General features: G+C 42.2%; 1 protein-coding gene across 1 annotated transcript in view; it reads left to right on the top strand.

The window, feature by feature from the left end:
- Nucleotides 1-7,747: 7,747 nt before the first annotated feature.
- The window catches only part of SLC16A3 (solute carrier family 16 member 3), a 133,719-nt gene continuing 120,931 nt past the window's right edge, over nt 7,748-20,535 (top strand). Inside the window, exon 1 of the mRNA XM_033961476.1 lies at nt 7,748-7,863. The gene's annotated coding sequence lies outside the window, so the exon portion shown is untranslated. The remainder of the gene's footprint in view (nt 7,864-20,535) is intronic.

Below are 20,535 nucleotides of genomic sequence, written 5' to 3'. Positions count from 1 at the left end.
CTAAAGCAGGGGTAGGGAACTCCGGTCCTCGAGAGCCGTATTCCAGGATTTCCCCAATGAATATGAATTAGATCTATTTGCATGCACTACTTTCAATGCATATTCATTGGGGAAATCCTGAAAACCCGACTGGAATACGGCTGTCGAGGACCGGAGTTCCCTACCCCTGATCTAAAGGATAGAGGATCAAAATATTTTTTGATGGTCTTTAGTTTCCATAGTGCAAAAAAGCACTTCTTCACCACTAAATTCGTATGTTCTATCATGGTTAAATGAGAATCTAATGTGACTCCTAATATTTTTATGATTTTGAAATTAGGTAGTCATGACCATTTAGATGAAGTGATGATCTAGTTATTTTATCTTTTGGACTTGCTAGAAAGATTTTTGTCTTTTCTGTATTTAGCTTCAATTTGAAATTGATTGTCCATTGTTCTATTTCAGTCATGATTTGAGAAATTTGTTCTAGGATTTCATTAGTTTTGTTATTTAAAGGAATTTAAAATAGAGATATCATCTGCATATATGTAAAAATTTAAGTTCAATTTCTGCAGTAAATGTCCTAAGGGTGGAATATAAATGTTAAACAACAGTGGGTGACAATGGGGAACCCTGAGGTACCCCAGATGGATTACTCCAAGAACGAGAGTATTTTCCATCACAAACCACTTGATATGATCTTTTCATTAGGAAACCCTGAAACCAATTCCAGACTCTTCCCGAAAGTCCCATTGCATCCAGGCAGTGTAACATTGTTTCAAGGTCTACCAAATCAAAAGCGCTACTAAAATCCAATTACAAAATTAAGGCACTAGTGCCTGTACTAAAAAGACCATAGAGGTGATTTAAAATTGAAGCTAAAACTGTCTCTGTACTAAAACCTTTTCAAAATCCTGATTGATGTTCAAAGAATAGCCAACGTCACCATTCTTCAGCCTTTGCCTCAGTCCATCGAACCGTCTTCAATTTTTCATAGCTCGCTGAGAGCTCATAACATCAGACCTCTGGGTCCTCACCATCATTCATCAGGGTTACACTCTCAATTTTCACACCCTGCCACCAGACCATCCTCCAAGAGAGTCTGTTTTGGACCCTGCACAGTCCTCCCTTCTTCTGCAGGAAGTTCAATCCTTTCTCCTGCTGAATGCCATAGAGGAAGTTCCCCTCAGTCAGCAGGTGCATTACTTCTTAGTCCCCAAGAAGACCGGGGGGCTGAGACCCATCCTGGATCTCAGAGCTCTCAACAGATTTCTAGTCAAGGAGAAATTCAGGATGCTTTCCCTCGCCCTGCTTTATCCTCTCCTCAATCAGAACGACTGGCTATGCTCTCTGGATCTCAAGGAAGTCTACACTCATATTCCAATTCATCCGGCTTCCAGGAAGTACCTCCGTTTTCAGATCAATCGATGTCATTACCAATACAAGGTCCTTCCCTTCGGCCTGGCATCTTCTCCCAGAGTTTTCATGAAGTGCCTCATTGTAATGGCCGCATCTCTCTGTTCCCATAACCTTCAAGTCTTCCCTTAGCTGGATGATTGATTGATCAAGGCTGTTTCATCTCAGGAAGTGGTCCAAGAAACATCTCAGACTATTTATTTTCTTCAGATATTAGGATTCGAAGTCAACTTCCCCAAATCATATCTCATTCTGACTCAATGTCTGCAGTTCATTGAAGCAATCCTAGACACCAATCTCATGAGAGCGTTTCTTCCTCCAGATCGCCTTCAAACTCTCATCCGCCTTTGTCAGTAATTGTTTCCTCTTCAATCCATCTCTGCCAGGCACATGATGGTTCTTCTAGGCCAGGGGTGTCCAATGTCAGTCCTCGAGGGCCGCAATCCAGTCGGGTTTTCAGGATTTCCCCAATGAATATGCATGAGATCTATTAGCATACAATGAAAGCAGTGCATGCAAATAGACCTCATGTATATTCATTGGGGAAATCCTGAAAATCCGACTGGACTGCGGCCCTCGAGGACCGACATTGGACACCCCTGTTCTAGGCCATATGGCATCCACTGTCCATGTGACACCTTTAGCAAGACTACATCTTTGTACTCCTCAGTATACCCTTGCCTCTCAATGGTCTCAAGCGACGGATCGTCTCTCACAGCATATATCTGTGACCTCATCTCTTCTGCGGTCGCTTCGATGGTGGATGATCTCTTCCAATCTCTCCAGAAGTCTCCTTTTTCATTTGCCCCCGCATCACAAGGTCATCAAGACAGACACTTCGCTTTATGCCTCTGGGGGGCATATATGGACAATCTTCAGACTCAAGGTCTCTGGACCGCCAGGGAACAGAAATTTCACAGCAATTTCATGGAGCTCAGAGCAATGTTTTATGCCCTCAAGGCTCTCTCCTGTTGTGTCAGGAGGCCCAAAAAATCTAGACTTGGGCAACAGCTCGCAATCTGTTCTTGAAAGCTGTCTACATTCAAGGGGAGAAGGAAGCTGTGGAACCACGGGGTGGGAGGGGATGTGCACAGATGGATCAAGCACTGGTTGTCAGGTAGACTGCAGAGGGTCGGAGTAAAGGGACGATATTCTGACTGGCGGGGAGTCACAAGCAGTGTGCCACAGGGATCGGTGCTGGGGCCGTTACTCTTCAACATATTTATCAATGATCTGGAAAAGGAGGCAAAGTGCGAGGTTATAAAATTTGCAGACGATACCAAACTGTGCGGCAGAGTTAGATCCAGGGAGGAGTGTGAGGACCTGCAAAGGGACCTGGACAAGCTGGAAGACTGGGCAAACAAATGGCAAATGCGCTTTAACGTGGAAAAATGCAAGGTCATGCATATAGGGAAAAAGAACCCATTGTTCAACTACAAATTGGGGGGGGGGCATTGCTGGGAGACAGCAGTCTAGAGAGAGACTTGGGTGTGCTGGTGGATGCATCACTGAAGCCATCTGCACAGTGCGCAGCAGCCTCAAAAAAAGCCAACAGGATGCTGGGCATCATAAAGAGGGGCATAACAACCAGGACGCGGGAAGTCATCATGCCATTGTATCGAGCGATGGTGCGTCCACATCTGGAATACTGCGTTCAATATTGGTCGCCGTACCTCAAGAAGGACATGTCAGTACTTGAGAGAGTCCAAAGGAGAGCAACGAAACTGGTAAGAGGGCTGGAACACTGCCCATACGCCGAGAGGTTGGATAGAACATAAGAACATAAGCAGTGCCTCTGCCGGGTCAGACCACAGGTCCATCCTGCCCAGCAGTCCGCTCCCGCGGTGGCCCAAAAACAGTCAAGACTTGTCTGAATCATCAGAAGGGGCTCCCTTGCCACCTTGGTTTCTCATTTAAGTCCTGCCTTCCTATCGAAGTCCTAGCCCTCCGGTCTTGCACATGCACGACCAGGTTGGTTTATACTCATTACCTGGTTAACTTCCTATACTTGTGTTACATCCCAGCTCCTCCCTCAGTATCCCACGATCCCTTTATCCCTCAGGATAGGCTGGGGCTCTTCTCTCTGGAAAAAAGGAGGCTCAGGGGAGATATGATAGAGACCTTCAGGATCATGAGGGGTATAGAGAGGGTGGATAGGGACAGATTCTTCAGGCTGAAGGTGACAACAGGTACGAGGGGGCATTCGGAGAAACTGAAGGGAGATAGGTTCAAAACAAATGCAAGGAATGTAGCGCATTCCAGGTCGTGGACACCTGGAATGCGCTACCGGAGGAAGTGATCAGGCAGAGTACGGTACAGGGATTCAAACAGGGATTGGACGGATTCCTGAGGGATAAAGGGATCATGGGATACTGAGAGAGGTGCTGGGATGTAACACAAGTATAGAAAGCTAACCAGGTAATAAGTATAGAAACCCAACCAGGTTGTGCATGTGCAAGACCGGAGGGTTAGGACTTCGATGGGAAGATAGGACTCAATGGGAAACCAAGCTGGCAAGGGGGCCCCTTCTGGTGATTCAGACAGGTCGTGACCTGTTTGGGCCGCCGCGGGAGCGGACTGCTGGGCAGGATGGACCTATGGTCTGACCCGGCGGAGGCACTGCTTATGTTCTTAATTCCCTAGCAGACAACCTCAGCAGAATTCTTCAGCCTCATGAATGGACTTTCAACTCTGCAACTCTCCAGCCAATCTTTGCTCAATGGGGCACTCCACAAGTGGACTTGTTTGTGGTCCTCACAATCACCAGTTGCCCCAGTTTTGCTCCAGACTTAACTCGCCTCTCCATCTGGAAGCAGATGCCTTTCTCCTAGATTGGATGGACCTGTTTCTGTATGAGTTCCCTCCAATTCCTCTCATGTTGAGAACTCTATTCAAGCGAGAAGCAGTCATCCTGATCCTCATTGCTTCACGGTGGCCCAGGCAACATTAGTTCTCCCTTCTACTTCAGCTCAGTTCCAAGGAACCAATACTTCTTCCAATATTTCATACTCTAGTTACTCAGAATCAGGAATCCCTTCTACATCCCAACCTGCAATCACTACACCTGACAGCTTGGTTTCTCTCGGGCTGACTCTATCTGATGTACATCTTTCTCAGCCTGTGTAATAAATCCTTGATGCTTCCAGGAAACCAGCTACTCAGCAATGTTATCAACAAAAGTAGACTAGATTTTCTTCCTGGTGTCTTCTTCATTATCACGATCCAACTTCCTTGGCAGTGGAATTGGTGTTGGATTATCTGCTTTCTCTGTCTGACTCTGGACTTAAATTTACTTCTATCAGAGATAATCTTAATGCTATTACAGCTTTTCACATGCCAGTAGAGGGCAAACCTCTCACTGCTCATCCTTTGGTTTCCAGATTCATGAAGGGACTTTTCAATATAAACCACCTCTCAAGCCTCCTCCTGTAGTCTGGGACCTTAATGTAGTACTTTCCAGCTTGATGAAGCCACCATTTGAACTAATAGCCACATATCAACTTAAGTTTCTCACCTGGAAAGTTGCTCTCACCTCTGCCAGGGGGGTCAGTGAGTTACAAGTATTAGTTGCAGATCCACCCTTTACAGTTTTTCATCATGACAAGGTGGTTCTGCGTACACACCCAAAGTTTCTTCCTAAAGTTGTCACTGATTTTCATCTTAATCAGTCAATTGTTCTATCAGTGTTTTTTCCGAAGCCTTATTCTCATGCTGGAGAAACCACCTTACATACTTTGGACTGTAAATGGGTTCTGGCTTATTATATTGACTAGACAAAGCCACATCGAACATCTCCCCAACTATTCATTTTGTTTGATCCAAACAAGTTGGGGCATCCTGTTTCCAAGAGAACGATTTCCAACTGGTTGGTTGGCTGCCTGCATCTCATTCTGCTATGCTCAGACTGGACTGGCACTGGAGAGTCGTGTCACGGCCCACAAAATTAGAGCTATGGCAGCTTTTGTGGCTTTCCTCAGATCTACTCCCATTGAGGAAATATGTAAAGCTGCCACCTGGTCCTCAGTTCATACATTCACTTCTCACTACTGTCTGGAGTCTTTCTCCAGATGGGATGGGCACTTTGGCCAATCTGTATTACAACATTTATTTTCCTAAGGCCAACACTACCACCATCCCATTTCTGTTAGCTTGGAGGTCACCCATGTGTGAGAATATGCTGCCTGCTTGACCTGGGATAAAGCACAGTTACTTACCGTAAAGATGTTATCCAGGGACAGCAGTCAGATATTCTCTCAACCCACCCACCTCCTTGGGTTGGCTTCTTAGCTGGCTTATCTTAACTGACCACGTCGGGCAGGAAGGCACTCACGCAAGCGCGATTCAAGCTGTCGCAAACTTTCTAAAGATTTAAAATGGTGATGCACTTTTAAAGTGGTCTGTACTGGGGCTCCATCGGTGACATCACCCATGTGTGAGAATATCTGTCTGCTGTCCCTGGATAACACCTGTTACGGTAAGCAACTGTGCTTTTTATAATAGAATTACAAGCAACATAATTTAACTCCAATATTGGCAGGTATTTTTTGTATCGTTTGGTTTAATAATGACTCACAAGCACACTCGCATGAGTGTTAGTCATTTTCAAAATTTAGTTTTACTAAAAGCAAAGTGGATTGAACTTTAGAGCAATAAAGTTGTTGGGATAAAAACTTTAACAATAGTTCCATTAATTGGAGTTAGGATAGTTTTATTTTTTATTCAAAAAGTATTAGGCAATAACTTTTTACTTTCATTTAAGTAATTTTTTTTTTTAATTCCTTATTAATTTTCCAGACTTTAGCAGTGCATTACAAATAATGATTTTTTAAAAATGTGTTCTTCATTGTACTTTTACTTAAATATTAAATACATTTATTTTTACTTTTATTTAAGTACTTTAATCAACACTGCCAGAAACCTGTGCAAGCAATGTTCCCTCCATGCTGTGCAGGCATTGGACACCTGTTTTTGTCAGTTGTACTATTGCAGCAATCTCAGGGATTCAATCAGAAAGCAGCAAGCAGATTCCCAAGAAGCTCATGTGATGGAAACCCAGAGACTATTGTATTACAATATGGTTTAAATTTATTTGATATACCGCCCTTCCTTTAACAATTACAGGGCAGTTAAAATAATAATAAAACACGGATTGTGTTATATGCGATCTTATATCCAGCCAAATCCTCACTAGTTAGAGTTCTAGGCAGGTTATATAGAGTTAAATATGATACTCCTACTTATCATTTCTGTTACACAGTGCTGTACATCAAAACATGGAAGAGACAGTCCCTGCTTGAATTAGTTTACAATCTAGTTGAGACAGAAAAACTGGATGAAAAGATGCATCTATACATTGTGCTTAGAAGGTAGGTTGGAGATGGGAATTAAAGCAGCTTCAAAGAAGTGGGCTTTGAGTCTGGATTTGAACTGCAGGGCCTGAGCTTGACTCAGAATTATAAATGGTATGAGGGGCCGTTGAAAAGTTCTCAGCCCCACCGTGAAGGGAATGATATGTAGCCATGAAACTTACAAGTTATTCCACACTTTTTGTTTCAATGAGGTAAATGGGCACAAGTATAGGGAAACCAAGCCATTGTGACCTCACCAATGGGGTTGGCTCTTAGACATTGGTGGAATGAGGCATTATGACATCACAATACCAGGGGCTGCTAAAAAGTTTCAGCCCCACTGTGAAGGGAATGAAGTACAGCCCTTACAAGTTATTCTACACTTTTCGTTTAATTTCATATCATTGAAACGAAAATTGTGGAATAACTTGTAAGTTTCCCTTCACGGTTGGGCTGAGAACTTTCAGCAGCTCCTCGTACATAACGTTATCAAATTATACATAGTCTGAGGTAATATATCATAAATAGCAGCTGACCATTAACATTGACTTTATAGTCTGAGTTTCTTTGGATCCCAGGTAGGGATTTCTTAAAAAGCCATGTTTAAAAATATAGAAAGACATAAAAAGAGCAGGAAATGTCCTAAACGAAACTTCCAATCCCATTTTTAAAAAAAGAGAGAGAAGGAGCAGAAAGATACTTCCACGCCTGAGCTGAGGAGAACATGCAGAATCCAACTTCAATGTTAAGAGAAAAGAAAAGGGCAGACAACAAGAGGCAAGAAAGGTTTTGTGTTGATCTGAAGCTTCATCTGGGTTTGCCTCTCATTAGTGGCCATCATCCACATCCATATCGCATTTCTGTTCTTCAGAGAAAAGCAAAACTTTCTTTTCCCAGTTTCACTGCCTGTTGCTGTTGCTGCATAATTTCAAAGTTATCAAGTCTTGCACCGCTTGCGCGCGCCCTAAGCCGGAGCGCTAAGAGATGGGCGGGCGGCAGGACCGCGGGGAGGCGAGCAGCGCCCGTGACGTCACCCGGGGACGAGCGGGCTGCAGCTGAAGGTGAGTTCGAGGATTCGGGGGAGCGGCGACGACGACGGCAGCAGCAGGAGCAGAAGCAGGTGAGTCGGGATCGGTGCTCATTGGATGGTGGGGAGGAGGAGGAGGAGGAGAGAGGCTGCCTGGCACCGAATCCAATGAATGAATTGCTGACATTCTTCAACTTTAGTCTCCCCGTGCCAGTCATGCAGAGTTTTTCACTTAGCTTCAGAATAACTTTATTCCCCCCGCCATCAGTCCATGTTATTCTTCTCCATTTGGACACTGGGTGTGTCAGTGCCCTTAGCTTAGGCAGAAAGCCTTTTCTTTGAAAAAGTTTATTTCTTGTCTTTCTTTCTGGGGAGAATGAAAATAGGTTAGAGGGATAGCAGATAAGGATCTTGAGCTAGCTGGGTCAGTGGATATTGAAACTCAGAGAGAGTTCCTGAGAGACACGAGACAGAACATGGAGATTTGGGGGATGACCAGAAGCATTTTTAAAGTACATACAAGAATATCTTTATATGCATGAATGAAGAATATTAGAAGCAAGGTATATGTGTGAGTGAGTACAAATAAATATCTTCTTTGTTACATAGTAAATGACGGCAGATAAAGACCCATCCAGTCTGCCCAACTATACATGCTCCATAAATTAATTTAGTTTAAATGGTCCTTTTTCTTAGACACCCAGAGCCCTGCCCAGTAGTGTGTATAGGTTCCATCTACTGGAGTCTCCATCAAAGCTTTCTCCAGCTCATCTTAACCATCCCAGCCATCGAAACCCTCCCCAGCACATTCTTATCTGAATGTCCATATACAGGACACAGGCTGTGCAAGTCTGCCCAGTACTGGCTTTAGTTCCTTCAATGTATACCCATTATTTTCTGATTAGAGATCCCCTATGTTCATCCCACGCTTGTTTGAACTCTGTCACCGTTTTCTTCTCCACCACCTCCCTCGGGAGAGCATTTCATGCATCAATCACCCTCTTCGTAAAGAATAATTTCCTAAAATTACTCTTGAACTTACCACCCCTCAACCTCAAATTATGCCCTCTGGTTTTGCCATTTTCCTTTCTCTGGAATAGATTTTGTTCTATGTTAATACCCTTGAAGTATTAACGTCTGAATCGTATCTCCTCTGTCCATTCTTTCCTCTAGGGTATACATATTCAGGGCTTCCAGTCTCTTCTCATATGTCTTCTGGCACAAACCTCCTACCATTTTCGTCACCTTCCTCTAGACTGCTTCAAGTCTTTTTATGTCCTTCGCCAGATACAGTCTTCAAAATTGAACACAATACTCCAAGTAGGACCTCACCATCGACTTGTACAGGGTATCAACACCTTCTTTCTTTTACTGGTCATGCCTCTCTCTAAACAGCCTAGCATCCTTCTGGCAACAGCCACCGCCTTGTCACACTGTTCAGACACTATCACCCTAAGGTCCCTCTCCCCATCTGTGCATATCAGCCTCTCACCTCCCAGAACATACAGCTCCTTCCAATTTCTAATCCCCAAATACATTACTCTGCACTTCTTTTCATTGAATTTTAGTTGCTAGATATTAGACCATTCTAACTTTTGCAGATCCTTTTTCATGTTTTCCACTCCCTCCTCGGTGTTTACTCTGTTACAAATCTTGGTATCATCTGCAAAAAGGCAAACTTTTTCTTCTAACCCTTCAGCAATGTCACTTAGAAACATATTTATTGATTTCGATTTCTATCCCATTCGCCCAGAAGCTCAAAACGGGTTACAAGTAGACATTCACAATCGTTTGAAAACAGACTAGTCATGACAACAAATAGGTTACAGTAGGCAATAACAGAGCTAATTCTAGAGACCAGACAGGTCATAGTGAAGAGTACTAGGAGAAGTATATTGAGGAGGCCGTTTTTAATGGCCCGATTGGCGGAATAGGGAGGTCTTTACTGCTCTGCAGAAGTTCATTAGTGAGTCTAGCAACCTGATCTGTATGGATAGTCGGTTCCAAAGCTGAGGTAGAAAATGGCTGTAGGATCTTTTGTACGCCGTACTCATTTGGTGGGATCTCCCTGCGGGAATGCTGAGTCTTTGTTCTGCTTTGGAGCGGAGGGGGCGTTTAGGGGTGTATAGGCATAGCTTGGATGCTATGTAGGCTGGGGAAACAACCGGCTAGGGAGGAGGTGGGACTGCTGGAGAACGGAGACAGGAAGGGAGTGGTAAAGGAGGAGAAAGAAGTGGCAGAAAGACTTAACATGTTCTTTTTGTCTGTATTCACAAACGAAGACACATCCAACATACCGGAATCTGAGCAATCTGAGCAAATCAAGCAGAAAAATTAGCATCCATGGAAGTGAGCCTTGAAAATGTACGCAGGCAGATAGAAAAACTAAAAACTGACAAATCCCCGAGTCCGGACAGAATCCATCCAAGGTTTCTGAAGGAATTAAAGGAGGAGATAGCGGAACTACTGCAGCAAATTTGCAATCTATCCCTGAAAACAGGCATGATCCCGGAGGACTGGAAGATAGCCAACGTTACGCCCATCTTTAAAAAGGGATCAAGAGGTGATCCGGGAAACCACAGACCAGTGAGTCTAACCTCGGTTCCGGGGGAAATGGCGGAAGCACTGATAAAAGAAAACATCGATGAACATTTTGAAAGAAATGAACTTCTGATAACCAGCCAACATGGTTTCTGCAAGGGGAGATCATGCCTAATGAACTTATTGCATTTCTTCGAAGGAATTAACAAACGGATGGACAAAGGAGACCCCATAGACATCATATATCTAGATTTCCAAAAAGCCTTTGACAAGGTGCCCCATGAATGCCTACTCCGGAAACTGAAGAACCATGGGGTGGAAGGAGACGTACATAGATGGTTGGCGGGTAGGAAACAGAGGGTAGGAGTGAAGGGCCACTACTTAGACTGGAGGAGGGTCACGAGTGGGGTCCCAAAGGGCTCGGTGTTCGGGCCACTGCTATTTAATATATTCATAAATGATCTAGAAACAGGGACGAAGTGCGAAATAATAAAATTTGTGGACGACACCAAACTATTTAGTGGAGCTCGAACTAAAGAGGACTGCGAAGAATTGCAAAGGGACTTGAACAAACTAGGGGAATGGGCGACTAGATGGCAGATGAAGTTCAACGTTGAGAAATGTAAAGTATTATATGTGGGAAACAGAAACCCGAGGTACAACTATACGATGGGAGGGATGTTATTAAATGAGAGTAACCAAGAAAGGGACTTGGGAATAATGGTGGACATGACAATGAAGCCGACGGCACAGTGCGCAGCAGCCGCTAAGAAGGCAATCAGAATGCTAGGCATAATCAAGAAGGGTATTACAACCAGAACAAAATAAGTTATTCTGCCATTGTATCGGGCGATGGTGCGTCCGCATCTGGAGTACTGCGTCCAATATTGATCGCCGCACCTTAAGAAGCACGTGGTGTTACTCGAGAGGGTTCAGAGGAGAGCAACGCATCTGATAAAGGGGATGGAAAACCTTTTATATACTGAGAGATTGGAGAAACTGGGTCTCTTCCCTGGAGAAGAGGAGACTTAGAGGGGATATGATAGAGACTTATAAGGGCATAGAGAGAGTAGAGAGGGGCAGATTCTTCAAACTTTCGAATAATAAAAACAAGAGGGCATTCAGAAAAGTTGAAAGGAGACAGATTCAAAACGAATGCTAGGAAGTTCTTCTTTACCCAACGTGTGGTGGACACCTGGAATGCGCTTCCAGAGGACGTAATAGGGCAGAGTACAGTACTGGGGTTCAAGAAAGGATTGGACAAATTCCTACTGGAAAAGGGGATAGAGGGGTATAGATAGAAGATTACTGCACAGGTCCTGGACCTGTTGGGCCGCCACGTGAGCGGATTGCTGGGCACGATGGACCTCAGGTCTGACCCAGCAAAGGCATTGCTTATGTTCTTATGTTGTGTGTCATGACCATATTGAAGAGGATTAGCCCCAGCAACGATCCCTGAGGGACTCCACTACTCGCCTTTCCCTACTCTGAGCGAATTCCATTAACCACCACCCTCTGGCATCTGTCCATCAACCAGTTTCTAATCCAGTTTGGGTCCTAACTATAGCCCATCAAGTTTGTTCAAGAGCTTTCTACGAGGAACTGTGTCAAAGGCTTTGCTGAAATCTAAGTAAATTACGTCTAGCATATGCCCTTGATCTTAAATATACATATATTATTTACAAGTTATTCAGTCCAAAAGAAACTGCTAAAATATTAAATAGGTACCCCTGTCTCTTTCCATACGAATGGAAAACCCAGAGGATATTCCAAGAGGTATGCAAAAACTGTGATTGCTGGAAAAAGGGAGCAGAAGGAAACAGGGCTTTCATGCTGTTTACTTTTTCATTAGTTATATTTTTTGAAACTGTAAGAAGTACCTTGAATTTTTGGTTGCAGTGTGTATAAGAAATAAGTGGGTAATTTTACTAAGCTGCAGGAAGCACTAGTCCGTGCTTGCTGCAGATTAAAAAGGCACCAGCATGAGATGTGCTCAGGCATCCCATGGTAACTTTATGCTAAAAAATACTTTTTAAATTTTTAGCGCAGGGGAGAGATCGTGTTTGGAGGCGGAGAGTAGACATGCCCTGTGCTAATCAGTTAGTGCACAGACATTAGAGCGTGCTGATTGATTAGTGCAGTGTTAAAGTAGGAGCATTAAGAGCTCACGTGCTAATTGGAAAATTAGGACGTGGCCATTAATGGGGAAAAAAGAAATTGTGGTCATTTTATAGCCATACTAAAAATGGCCTCAGCATGCAGGAAACCCATACACTAAAAATAGCACAGGTCACTTAGTAAAAGGGCCCATATGCGCCTCAACTATTCTGTTATTTGGCATTGATGAAGCATAATAATTTAGTAATTGTACGTTTATTTGAAATTTTGCAAATTAGGGGTGGGAAATTTCATGGTGACACCAGAAAATATTTCTTCACCGAAAGGGTGGTTGATCGCTGGAATAATCTTCCACAACAGGTAATTGAGGCCAGCAGTGTGCCAGATTTTAAGAAAAGATGGGATTGGCATGTGGGATCTCTTCATGGAGGTGGTTAGGGGGTGGGCCATTAGTGTGGGCAGACTAGATGGGCCGTGGCCCTTTTCTGCCGTCATGTTCTATGTTTCTATAGCCAGCTGCTATCTTAGGAATGTAAAATATTTTAAATAACAATAAAAAGTAAATATTCTAATAGCTTGCCCTAACATATAACTAGCAATCCTAGGGTGTCTTAGTGTATAATGTATAATGAAACTTCAGTCTTGACCCTTACTGTACAAATGAAACTGAATGAGTCCAAAACAAAGTTACTTTGGCTTGGCCCAAAATTAGAGCAGCTACCTTCGTCCATTCTGTTGCCTTCAGGATCCTCACTGCAGATTGAATTCTCAAGTAAAGTTCTGGGTATCATTATAGATTCAACACTTTCATTCACTGACCATCTTAATTCTCTGGTAAAAAAAAATGTTTTTTAGTCTCCATATGTTGAGGAAAGTGAAATCCTGTTTCCATCATCAACACTTTGCTGTTCAATAAATCATCCTTTCGAGGCTAGATTATTGTAATTCGGTTTATTTAAGCATGACCAAGAAAAGCTTTCAAAGACTTCAACTGATCCAGAATATTGCAAAAAGTAGATCTGATCACGTCTCTCCGCTCCTGCAAAAACTTCATTGGCTTCCAATAATTTCCAGGGTTTATTTTAAATGTGCCTGCTTAACATTTAAGCATAGTCCACACCGATGACATCTGGATAATTGAAAACTGTTCTAATATCTTCAGGACGCCTCAGCCCCACCACTCCACCGCTGATTTATCTTATACATGCGGGAAGAATTATGTGGTGCCTCATCATTGGCCTTCCATTTAAATGTAATTAAAGTGTCTTTTGTGCAACTTCCATGTTATTGTGTAAATGAAGAATAAATATCCCATTTATAAATATATAAATATAAAGTGCTTAAGTACTTAACTTAATGTTCAGCCGAAACCTGGGAGTCAGACCCGACATGTTTCGCTCCAAAAGGTATTTGCATCATGGGGATTATTGCAGAAGCCTAAATCTGGCATTTTTAGCAAAGGACCTGACTTTTTACTAGTTGTACATCCATATATACCAGTGGTCTCAAACTCGCGGCCCGGGGGCCACATGCGGCCTGCCAGGTCCTATTTTGAGGCCCTCGGTATATTTATCATAATCACAAAAGTAAAATAAAACTGTTTTGATCATATGTCTCTTTACCTATAAATTACAATATTATTATTAAGACTTAGCTAAAAGGAAAGATTTATAAACTATAAAGAGTTTTATCTCATGCAAAATTGTCATTTCTTTAATAAGAAGAAATTAACTGTTCTTTCTGCGGCCCTCCAAGTACCTACAAATCCAAAATGTGGCCCTGCAAAGGGTTTGAGTTTGAGACCACTGATATATACCTTACATGATGACATCCCTTCACTAACATCTGACTGGTCAAAAATATTTGCTTCCATACCTTCATATGGGCGTGTCACAAAAGCTTTCCTAAAAGTTATATTCTTATACCTAAAAAGTTACATTCTTATACTAAGCTTACATGATTTATAAAAAAGAAGTACAAAAACAAATATTAGAATATACTCACAAAAGATAATTCATACACACAGCTTTAAACCCTTTCTGTTACAGTCAGCCTGCATCTCTGTGCTGATAAGTCTGGGTCCCTTTGTTAGAACCGAAGAAGGAGAAACCTACTTGAAGGGGCTTGTCCGGGATGGACTGGACACTACTCCCCCTCGCAGAGTTTCACAGAGTAGAAAGAGTTACTTAAGGTCAAAGAGGTCAAATTCCAGATGTGGTCTTCTCAGAATTTCTCCTTAAAGTTTCTTGAATCTTATATATGCAAAACATTTGAAATTAAATACAAACCATTCTCACACATCATTCATAGGGATCCCTTCACCCATTCACACACGCAACCCTCATATGTCATTCCTGATCAATACTACATTCAAAGCTTATTCATGAAAGATTTTTCTTCTATACCCAACATTGGAATGTGAAATTAAATATGCTCCAAACTAACCAGCTCAAGCACATCTGTTATCAATTAGGCCATGAGACTCAAGGCGGGAAACTGTACAGACTTAGAGAAAGACAGAAAGAAACATGGAGGCAATTTAATACCTCTATGTGTGTATTATGTATATCTATGCCTGATTCCCCTTATGGTCTTGCTTCACCTAGCAATTCACATAACTATGAAATTCCCATTTTCCTACGCTATATATCGGTTTTCTGGTCTTTTGTTAATTATCCTGACTTTTTCAAAGTTTTAAATGTGTTTACATGTATATAAGACCCTCTGATCAGGACTAGAAAGGTCTCTGTCACGCCCTGCTAATGCTTCTGTGCAGTTTGTGCCAAACCAGGCCTTCTTCACTCCGCGATTGTTGATTAATAAGTTGAGTGACAGCATGCCCATGTTTTTGTAGCTACTGTTGGACGGGTCTAGAATGATTCATCAATGATTCAGCACAGCCGTGGAATGGACTAATTCAGTGCGGCTGCAATTAAACATCCTGTGATGAACTGGCCATGATGAATCATCCTATTCTGAATACTGATTGGGTAAATGTAATATCAGGGCATGCTAGGGAAGTAAAATTCCTTGATGATATCAAAGATTGCTGTATGGAACAGCTGGTTCAGGATCTGACAAGAGGCGAAGCAATCCTAGACCTTGTTCATAATAGAATGCATGACTTGGTGCAGGAGGTAAGTGTTGGAGCCACTTGATAACAGTGATCATAAAACGATCAGATTTGATATAATCTCTGGAGTAAGTATACACAGAAAATCAAAGACAATAGTATTTAATTAAAAAAGGAGACTATGATAACATGAGAAGAATGGTAAAATGAAAGAGGAGCAGCTGCAAAGGTCAAAATGTACATCATGCGTGGACCATCCTGGAAGCCCAGATCAGATATATTCCATACATTATAAAAAGAGGAAGGAAGACCAAACAGCAGCCAGTATGCTTGACAAGTGAGGTGAAGGAAGCTATTAGAGCTAAAAAAAATCCTTCAGGAAGTGGAAGAAGGATCTAACTGGAAATAATAAGAAAGAGCATACGGAATGTAAAGTCAAATGCAAGGCACAGATAAGGAAGGCAAAGAGAGACCTTGAAATTACATATCATATACATAAGGATGGATCAATGAGACAAAACCAAAATGGATTTATTCAAGGGAAATATTGCTTCACCAATCTACTATATTTCTTCAAAGGGGTAGATAAACATGTGGATAAAAAGGTAAAGTAGTCGATATTGTGTATTTGCATTTTCAAAAGGCATTTGACAAAGTACCTCATGAAAGACTTCTGAAGAAATTAGAAAGTCATAGGATATAAGGTAATGTCCTATTATGGATTAAGAACTGGTTAAAAGAAAACAGTAGAGTTAAATGGTCAATATTCTCAATGGAGAAGGGTAAATAGTGGGGTTCTAAGCAAAAAATATGCCGATTACTAAGAGAACAATTCAATCAACCAAAAATATACCTCTCATAAATATATTGTTATTATTTTATATTATTTATCTTGTCTATTGTCCACACCTAGAAAAGACCAACTTATGTTGAACACCTTCAATAGGAGGAAAAGCCTCAGATTCCCGCATGCTGCCAGAACTTAACATACTATAAAACCTCCTTGTTATAGTGTTATCCTTTCATACTTTAAATTCAAACCATGAAGCAATAAGTCTTTCACTAGCATGCAGTTTCTCAACAACTTCAGATAGTTTATGCAGGAAATAAAACTACTCATTTTTAAATGCTTGAACACTATGAGGTTATAATCTCAGTCAATACTCTGGCATTGGTAAACCATTCATAATATCACAACTATATCTCTCAATGCCGCTCTCTCTTCTTAATAAATTGCTTTAGTCAAACCATCAGGGCTTCAGACATGCCATTTGGTCACCACACAATTTTTTGTGTTTGCTTGGTTGCCAAAATTCTTCTCACTGGCTATGGCTTCTTCACTAGCCCCTACTCAATATGTTTCACAATTTTTGGGTTTTAAATTTTTTTTTTTTTTTTAAAGTGCTTCATTATATCTCAAACTTATTAAAGTGCTTAATATCAATAATTTAACCATTATAAAAACTGGTTAAAACTTATCTTATATTATTTTTCTTGATGATCTTATCTCATCGGAAAAGGGACCTGTCATATCCGACATGTTTCGCCGACAGGCTGCTTCAAGAAAAGGTCCCCCCTTCACAACTTATTCTGCACCATCCCGATCCACATAGAAATTTTCCAAAAAATCCAAAATATCCAAAAAAATTTCACGGTATTGCGGTATATAAGCTGTTATTATTATTATTATTTCCTGACTATTTCTGCTGTCTATCTAGTGGAGGTGGGATAGTGCCACTGAATATACCTGGATTAGTGCCCTACCCTGCATTTTAAACAAATGATTACCACAACTTTTAGAGATTGACCTGTTTAATATTAAAAGGCTTTCTAATACAGAGAGTGTGTATAAGTAGGACAAGGCAGGATTAGAAGTTAAAGTGCACACGCTGCTATCAATAGATTCATTTCTGGAGTTCTGTCAATCACATCTTCAAAGACACTCTTAAGAGCATAGAGTAAATGTCAGAGAAAGGACACCATTCCAGCTCATGAGTAATGATATGTTCAGCACTCAGCAGACTGAACACATCTCGAGCGCAGTAACTCCAAAGAGGATGTCCCGTGGGTGGCTGCTTCTTATTATAGAGGTGTGATACCAGCCAGAAAGAAATGCAAGAGACATTGGAAGCCAAGTGGCAACAAACTTTGCTGGGCACAGTCACGCCATCCTTTGATGTGACATTCTGTGATGTATTTGTATTACATTTAAAGTAGACTTTTATAATTGTGTTTCTGAAGAAGAAGCTGAGAACTGCACTCTTGCACACCAGATATCTGTACAGAAATTCAGGCCCGAATCTCAGTCTGCCTGTCCGACAATGCTGCTTGGATGTCTCATTGCTCTCTCAAACTGAACTCCTTATCTTTCCACCTAAACTCACCTCACCCCTCTCACCATTCTCTATTTCTGTGGATAATACTCTCCTCCTCCCTATCTCTTTAGCTTGTAACCTCGGGGTGATCCTTCATTCCTCTCCTTCTCCGCTCAGATCCAGCAAACCACTAAAACCTGTTGCTTCCTCATCTATATTATTACCAAAATCCAACGTCTCCTCTCTGAACACACTACCAAAACCCTTATCCATGCTCTCATCATCTCACACTTAGACTACTGCAATGTACTTCTCTTGGGTCTACCGCTCATCCATCTCTCACCCCTTCAACCTGTTCAAAATGCTGCTGTATGACTCATATTCCATGAGAGCTGCTATATTCACATTACCCTCTCCTCAAGTCACTTCACTGGCTCCCCAATCCATTTCCAAATACAGTTCAAACTCCTCTTACTGACTTACAAGTCCATTCACTCTGTAGCCTCCCCCCAATATCTCTCCTCGCTATGCTCCCCCCCCCCCATGAATGCTGTTCCTCGGGTAGGTCCCTCTTATCTGTACCCTTTTCCTCCACCGCTATCTCCAGACTCCAGAGGTTGTAGAGGCTCAGCACCCTATGAACTACTATCTGCCTTTGCCCACCCACCCTCCCCATAGCCTTTAGCGTCTCTGTTAGGGTTTAATACAAAACAGTGTTTTAGCCTAGATTAGTGTTTTAGGTTGCATTTCAGAGCATAATATCAGATTAGAGTACAAATAGCTGTTGAGGAAAGGCTCTGATGTTAATTTAATTCCCTCTCACCCACCCCAAAGCATAGCTTTTTTGATTTATAGGCTCTTCAGCCAACCAGGAACAGAGCTTTACTTTAGTAGGATTTTTCTGCCCTTTCTTTATTTTTCCAGGTGTAAGTACTTCTTCACTACAGTATGGCTGGGAAACATCATATCACCAAAGCTGCTGCTCAGGTTACAACTTCTTGTCTCTGTGTAGACAGAAAATGTTACCCAGGCAGAGGGAGTAGCTCCATGTACAAGCTGTCGTCAGCTTGAATCCTTTATGAAGGAAATAAAAGAACTGAGAGAAGAGGTGGCAAGACTAAGACTAAGAAGCAACCATGAGAATGAGATATAACATCGTTTTGATTAGTTCAGACTTCCATTCTATCAGTTCTTGATTACTGTAACTGTACAGGGGTCTCAAAGTCCCTCCTTGAGGGCCGCAATCCAGTCGGGTTTTCAGGATTTCCCCAATAAATATGCATGAGATCTATGTGCATGCACTGCTTTCAATGCATATTCATTGGGGAAATCCTGAAAACCCGACTGGATTGCGGTCCTCAAGGAGGGACTTTGAGATCCCTGCAAGTGTAACATAATATCTCTAGGGACCATAAAAAGATTTGTCACAGATTGTACTTAATACAAAATACGGCAATACAAAATACGTATCAAAAGTGACTTTGTGTCTCGTAAGAACATAAGAATTGCTACTGCTGGGTCAGACCAGCGGTCCGCTCAGGCGGCAGCCCTCAGGTCAAAGACCAGTGCTCTAAATGAGTCCAGCCTCACAGTGGCGTACCTAGCATATGTGACACCCGGGGCCCATCATTTTTTGACACCCCCCCCAACTGTATGAAAACATGATTTTTAGTAACAATCCACACGTCACACATGAGCGAGTACCTAGGAAAAGGCAGCATCTTACATACTGCAATGAGCAGTACAACATCAATACACCCATTGTAAAACTAAACAAGCCAGACTAGTACAGATCAATCCTGCAGTCAATCCTAACAAAAAACCATGTCTTTCGAACACACAGAACACAGAAAACACTTTCGAATAGTATGGAATATGTCATCACAAACTAACCCTTCCGTCTTTTACAAATCTGTAGTGTGGATTTTAGCTACGGAGGTAACAGCTCTGACGCTCATAGAATTCTGAGCATCAGAGCTGCTACCACCACGGCTGGCACTCAAAAACGCTCCACAGTTTTGTAAAAGGGGGGATAAAATAGAAATACATAGACAAAGGTTAAACTGAACCAGCAAGAAGCTGGACTCTGTCTCCTGAAGCAAAAAATAAATAGAAAATTTTTTTTCTACCTTTGTCTTCTGTGGTTTCTGCTTTTCTCATCTTCTTATAACTCTCTTCCTTCCATCCACTGTCTGCCGTCTCTCTTCCCCTATATGGCATCTTCTCTCCTTCCATGCCCCTTCCATCTCTCCTTTCAGCCCCATTGGTCTGGCATCTCTCTCCTCTCCTTCCCTCTCCCACACCTCTCCTCTGCAATCCCTTTCCCTTTTTCCCTCATTTTCCTTTTCAATTTATTTTCCGCATCTGTCTAGATTACGTTCTTACTACCCTCTCATCAATATCCTTTTTTACTGTCGACCTAAAGCATGCCACTTCTTTCCCTCACCCCTCCAGTGTTTCCCTAACTCAATCCTTTTCTCCCCATCATGTGCCCTCCTTTTATTTATCCCCTCTTCCATCATGTACCCTCTTTCTCCAACCCTTCCATCTAGTACCTTATCTCTGTCCACTTCCATCCAGCGTCTGCTACCCTCTTTCTCTCCTCCCATTTCCTTCCTGCATTTGCTCCCCTATCTCTCCCATCTGCACTTCCATCCAGCATAAGCTCCCCACTACCATCCAATGTCTGCCCTTTCTCTCTCCATCCACCCCTCTTCA

The sequence above is a fragment of the Geotrypetes seraphini genome, chromosome 10 (genome assembly GCF_902459505.1).
Source record: "Geotrypetes seraphini chromosome 10, aGeoSer1.1, whole genome shotgun sequence".
NCBI classification, from domain to species: Eukaryota; Metazoa; Chordata; class Amphibia; order Gymnophiona; family Dermophiidae; genus Geotrypetes; species Geotrypetes seraphini.
Note: the sequence above shows the minus strand (reverse complement) of the source record. Positions and strands in the feature narration are given on the sequence as shown.